Below are 6802 nucleotides of genomic sequence, written 5' to 3' on the forward strand. Positions count from 1 at the left end.
TAGTCCGACTCCGCCGCCTGCCAGTCCGACTCCGACTCCGCGGCCTGCCAGTCCGACTCCGACTCCGCGGCCTGCCAGTCCGACTCCGACTCCGCGGCCTGCCAGTCCGACTCCGACTCCGCTACCTGCCAGTCCGACTCCGACTCTGCTGCCTGCCAGTCCGACTCCGACTCTGCTGCCTGCCAGTCCGACTCCGACTCCGCGGCCTGCCACTCCGACTCCGCGGCCTGCCAGTCCGACTCAGCGGCCTGCCAGTCTGACTCCGACTCCGCGGCCTGCCAGTCTGACTCCGACTCCGCGGCCTGCCAGTCCGACTCTGCTGCCTGCCAGTCCGACTCTGCTGCCTGCCAGTCCGACTCCGCCTGTCCTGTTTTCGCCTGTCCTGTTCGACTCTCCGGCCTGCCTGTCCTGTTCGACTCTCCGGCCTGCCTGTCCTGTTCGACTCTCCGGCTTGCCTGCAGTCTTGCCTGTACTGATTCCGCCTGTCCTGTCCTGTTCGACTCTCCGGCCTGCCTGCAGTCTTGCCTGTACTGATTCTGCCTGTCCAGTCTTGCCTGTACTGATTCCGCCTGTCCTGTCTTGCCTGTACTGATACCGCCTGTCCTGTCTTGCCTGTACTGATTCCGCCTGTCCTGTCTTGCCTGTACTGATTCCGCCTGTCCTGTCTTGCCTGTACTGAATCCACCTGTCCTGTCTTGCCTGTACTGAATCCGCCTGTCCTGTCTTGTCTGTACTGAATCCGCCTGTCCTGTCTTGCCTGTACTGAATCTGCCTGTCCGACTCCCTTATTTACCTGTCCTGTTCTCGCTGGTTCTGCCTGTCTGTTTTCGCCTGTCCAGTTTGCCCGCCGGACCCCCCTGCCGAGCGCCGATTCCGATCCGGCCGACGCAGATGGCGCCTGCCTCTCCCCGTTCCTGCGTGTTCGGAAGAGGGAGTGGGGTTGCCCCAATCGTGAGCGTCGAACCATTCCGGGGCGCGAGGTAGTAATTTTTTCTTTTTGGGACCTCGGGAGCTGTCCCTTAAAGGGGGGGCTCTGTCATGGTCGCCTTGGCGACCGGTTTGCCCCGCCCCCTGGGCACCAGCTGAAGCAGTTCAACTAATCGCGTGTCTGCTATTTAAGGCTGGATTGTGGGCTTTGCGGGGGCTGGCTCATTATATATACACATTCCCCGGTCTGTTATGCCTTGTCCTGTTTTAGTTTAAAACATTGTCCGTTCTGTTATGCCTTGTCCTGTTTAGTTGAGTTGGAAGAAACAACTGTTTTTTTTGTCATGTCCCAGAGTTTTGGACAACTTTTATTTTGTTAAATAAAACTTATGGATCGTCACGCAATTGAGTTCTCCCTTCCTGCCTCCTGCCTCCGTTCTGGTCCGGTCACCCCTTCCACTCCACTCCGTGACAGGATTTGCCTCTATTTACAAGCGTTACAATTGGCAGAGTTGACAAGTACTGTATGAAATAGAGAGACTGTTGATGAAACACAAGCACTTACTGTACACTTAATATTAAAGTTACAATAACTTGATATAAACGTACACACCAAAAATGTTTACAGCACAATTGTTTATTTATCTATTTATTTTTTTGCCTTTAGTGGGTGGCAAACTCAAACTGGACAAGTTAATACTGGTGGTGAGCAGTCACGAACGGGTAGCGGTGTCTCGTGGTAGCCTCTCAGACTGCTCGTGAACTGGATTTTTCTTTATCTAGCAAGGAATTTCTGTTAGAAAAAAAACCTATACCGAGATTATCGTGTTTAGAAATGCTCATATGAAAAGGTACTACTTGTTTAGCTACTCCTCGACCAGGGGGGGAAAAGGGGCTCCACGAGCAGCAAGGGAAGCGTGGACACATTGAGATATTTACATACAGTCAGACAGACTTCCTGGCATTGTCAGCCTGAGAGCATTGATGTCAGATCCACTCTTTCCTGTGCAGAAGGCAGAACGGCGCACACTGACAATGGGCCCAAAACAGGACAGAGAGGAAACGTTTAAATTTAGGTCCCTTCTTCCACCATCTCCTCTTTCCATCGGCTATGGAGCTGCGGAACTGTTTAGGTTTTGTGAATTCCTTCTGTTCCCCGACGCCACCCCCCCTAGCTCCCTCTCCCTATTGTGTCTTTTCAATGGAAGGATTTTTGCATTCAAAGCAAATCCCAAAGGAGGATCCGCCAGTGAGACCACAGTGCAGTCAATTACTTGTTTTCACTGACAAATGCAAGTTAATATCCAGACTAAAAGGCAATCATGCTAAAATATTATTTTATGATAAATGCTTTGATTGGTGTCAAAACTACATGCTGTATAATTACTTTATATGACCCTTAGTTGTAACATACTTGAAAATCCATCAACAGTTCAGCAGCTGTGTAACTGTTATTGATATTTCTGATGTACAATATATATTACCATGATGAATTTATGTATAACAAAATACAGACCGATACAGGGGTCACTGACCTTTTTGAAGCTGAGAGCTACTTTTTGTTACTGATTGGCGTGAAGGGCTTCTATTTTGATATTTGTAAAATAACACGTTATGTATGTACTATGTTATTACCATGCTGTTACTATGTCGGTACTATATTACCTGGTTGTAATTATTAGACGTAAGGTTAAAGTAGTGCTTACTTTAACCTTACGTCTAATAATTACAAGTAAACCACTAAAACATTGATATAAAAGCACTGATCATGTCAATGATTTTGCATGCCATTTAGAAATTAAGTTTCCTAGAAAATCACTATGCACTATTGCTGGTGAGCTATTTTCAGAACCAGTCCTCCGGCAACTCCAGTACTCTTGGGGGCTACCTGGTAACCACGGGCACCACGATTGAGGACTAATTATTAGGCAGGCACCCACAGGTACCCCCTAGAATGTGTGTAAATACGGAATTAATTTCACAAGTAATAAAAAGCAGAACCTTGTTAATATGGTTTTAAATTAGTTCATGCAGTGTTTCAAAAATAATTGACAAAATATACTCATTATTGTACTTTAAAGTTGCATGCATGTTTTCCTGGTTGAACAGTTAATCGCATGAACCCTAGTTTCTAAAAAGAGCTTTAATTTTAGTCCCGTTAGACAATAAACAATGCAAACAAAAAAATATAATCTTGACTTCTGGTAGAATCATAGACAACCGTCAAGAAAATACAGACAGCTCAAAGGACTTGATGTTGGATAAACATTCTACAGGAGAGATGGGCGAGTATCGATCCCAGGTATTGATACCAGTTCTGATACCAGCCAAATTCAAAATAGCATACCCCCAATGGTAGCTGATACCAGTATCAGCTATAAACTAGGGGCTGTAAAATGGAATTAAAATAATGCTAACTTGCCATTAAATTAATGCTTTATTAGAGGGATACTGTGTATTATTTGACTATCAGGATTTTACTGTATTGTTGGCCGACAATTATGTAATCTCCCTCTAGCTAAACATTCCTCGAGCTCATATATTTATGTATTTCTGCTTGTTATATAAATGTACATCATTTTTCATATCTGTTTTATTTACCATTTGGAGGTTTTTAATCCAGGGTCTATCCACCTTTTTTAATTTGGGAGCTACTTTTTTGTTACTGACTTGCATGAAGGCTTACCAGTTTGTAATTCATCTCTAATATAATAACTTACACTTTGACGCTGTTATTACTATGTTACTAATATGTTATTACCAGGATGTAACTTTTAAAAGTCAGGTTAAAAAAACTAAGTCAACCACTAAAACATTGTATTAAAAGAATCTGATCACGTCAATGATTTTTCATGCCATATCCAATTCCTAGTAAGGAGCCTTGACCTGGCACTGGCGAGCTATTTTCCGAACCAGTCCACGGGCTATTCAGGTGGCCCCCACAGGCATTATATTTGAGGCGTGAATAATTTAAATAATACACTGCACTTTAACTCTAAGGCAACAATTATATGTTGGCATTTAAAAGTATTTCTTTAAAAATATCTGTCAATTTTGCAAAGAGGCGTTAACTACTTTACAGTACTCTACTATTCTATAATATACTTTAGAAATGATAAATGCTCTGCATTTGTATAGGGATTTTTCAAGTCACTGAACCCTCCCAGAGCACTTTACAATTTGCTTCACACTTAACCATTCACACGCACGCACGCACGCACACGCACACACACAGAACACAGAAGACACACTGATGGCCAGAGGCAGCTATGCAACGTGCCTATCGGTGGCATCCGGGTTTCAGTGTCTTGCCCAAGGACATTTGACTATACTATACTATACTATACTATACTATACTATACTATACTACTATTACATACACTTCTAATCAGTGCAACTTCTGCAGTCACTCAAACAGTGACTGTAGCCTTCAACCAGGAGAAAATGTCGACAGGTGGTGTCCAACCGTCACTGGGCGTTTTGACTCTTAACCAAAACGCCCTCGAGTTGGCGGGCCAGCAGTGATGGCCAGTCACTGCCCATCTTCACCTGGTCCCCAGCTAAACTCCTCTCTCCTACTCCAGAACCAGCAAGAGGCTCTCTCCGCGGCTTCCCCCACCCTTTTGGCAGCTGCTTTCCTCTCTCTTCCACTAATTCCCAGAGCTGTTAATGTGTCCCATACAGACTGTGCTGGGAAGCCCCTGCACCCGAACTCCACTGGGAGTAGCCAGGTCCGCCATCCCTTGTCCCTGACCAGTTCTTGATATTTGACGTTTTTCCTTTCATGGGCTTCACTGCATCCTTCTTCCCACGGTACAGATAGCTCAATCAGGATGATTTTTTTGAGCCTCTTCTGACCAAATCACGATGTCTGGCCTCAAGGAAGTTTGGACTACCTGGGGAAAGTGTAATTCTTTCCCAGGTCTACCCTCATCTTCCACGCTGGTGCTGTTTACAGGAGGCTCTTTTTGGTCTTCTGGAGGATGCTGGTTTCTCCCCTTCCCTGACAAACTGGATGGAATGTATTGGGCTGGGTTGACGTTGGTGCTTCTTCCGCCTTTCGTGCTCCAAGATGTAAGCCAGTGCACCGAGGACCTTGTCATGGCACCAGCAGCATCTGCCCTGGCTAAGAGTAATCTGGCATCCTGCCAGAATATGCGCCAGTGTCCCTCTCCCACCACATAGCCTGCACGTTGGGTCCTCCCCCATCCCCCACCTGTACAGGTTGGTTGGTGTTGGAAGGGTGTCGTACACTGACCGGAGCAAGAAAGAGATCCGGAACGGCTCCAACCTCCAGAGTTCTGGCCAGGTGATCCTTCGCTTTGGTAGGTCCCACTTCGTCCAGGCTCCTTGGACTCCAAGCTCCACCGCCCTGGACCACCTGCCTTCCTCCTCCATTTGACGGACCTCGGACTGCACCATGTCTCTCATCTGGTTTGGATCAGCTTTTGACCATTGCTGGAAATGAGTAGACCCTAATCCCTGACGCCCTTTGCATGCATGCATTTCCGATGACATCTTTCAACCTCAGTCTGCCTTCTGCCTGATGTACTTGGCTGTCTGCTGCCCATTTACGCCCCGATCTTGTAATCACGCCCGCGCCCCTAACCATCTCGTCGCTGGAATCTTTGAGCATCATGACAGCCCTACACTTGGCCACCTTGAACTCTTCCACTACCGAAGACAGGGGAAACTGCAGCTGCCCCGACCTGATGTGAAGCCCTAATGATGTGAAGCTTGGTGGAATCCCAAGCCACCTGCGGAGATGTTTATTTGCCCTCCTCTCAATTCCTTCGACCGCCGTCATAGAGATTTCATAGATCGTTAGCAGCCACAGCAGTCTTGGTAGCAGACCGTTTTGGAACAACCAAGTCTTGAACTTGCCTGGTAGCCCTGATCGCTCAACCCTTTGCAGCCACTCATTAGCCTGCTCTACTGTCCTGAGAATGCTGCCCTCCTCACCCAAAGTTGAATCGTATCACTTTCCGAGGCATTTTATAATAATAATAATAATAATAATTTCCTTTGTATTGTCATTCTTTGTAACAATGTACACAGAACGAAATGTCGATACACCTGACCCGTTGTAGCGAGTCGATGCAGCCGCAGCCAACAGAGGGCGCCGCCATTATACCAATTAGGTATGACTCGGCCGAGGCGCGAACCAGCGACCTCCCAGCCTCAGATGCCGAGAGGTCTCCTGTACTGTGGGGTGCTTCCTGACTGGAATCCTCCTGTGTCTCACTGAGTGTCTCCACTATGCTCTGCATCTGTTTTACCCCTTTCCCAGAGATGGTCTTGGATTGATGCATCTTAAGTCCCTTTGCGTTTTTACAGATTTTCCCGCAGTGTGGTTTGGGTAAGCCGTCTCGTCGTCTTTAGTATATATACTATACTATACTATACTATACTATACTATACTATACTATACTATACTATACTATACTACACTACACTATACTATACTATACTATACTATACTATACTATACTATACTATACTATACTATACAAATGGTAACGAAAGTGGTATTAAAATCCTTTCATCGTTAAAAGCAACATTGCAGCAATGTTGTCTTTAAGGGAACTTTATTTACTGTTAACCCAAATAACTGATAACCCATATCACCTTTTAAATAATCTCACTTTACACAAAACAACAACAAATTGATGAACACATTTGAAATCAGAAACCTATAAAACTTTGTTTTAAAACTCCATAAATCCATAAGTTTAGATACATAAAATGGGCAAAATAAATTACAGTACAGTATACTGTACCGTGTGTTGAGTTTGACAACAAACTCGATTAGGCTTGCTTTTTATTTTTTGATTTAGTTTTTCCTTTCAATCAGTAAGTTTTAAAAAGTCAACAA

The sequence above is a fragment of the Urocampus carinirostris genome, chromosome 9, assembly GCF_059441175.1.
Source record: "Urocampus carinirostris isolate Australia breed hairy pipefish chromosome 9, RoL_Ucar_1.0, whole genome shotgun sequence".
Lineage (NCBI taxonomy): Eukaryota > Metazoa > Chordata > Actinopteri > Syngnathiformes > Syngnathidae > Urocampus > Urocampus carinirostris.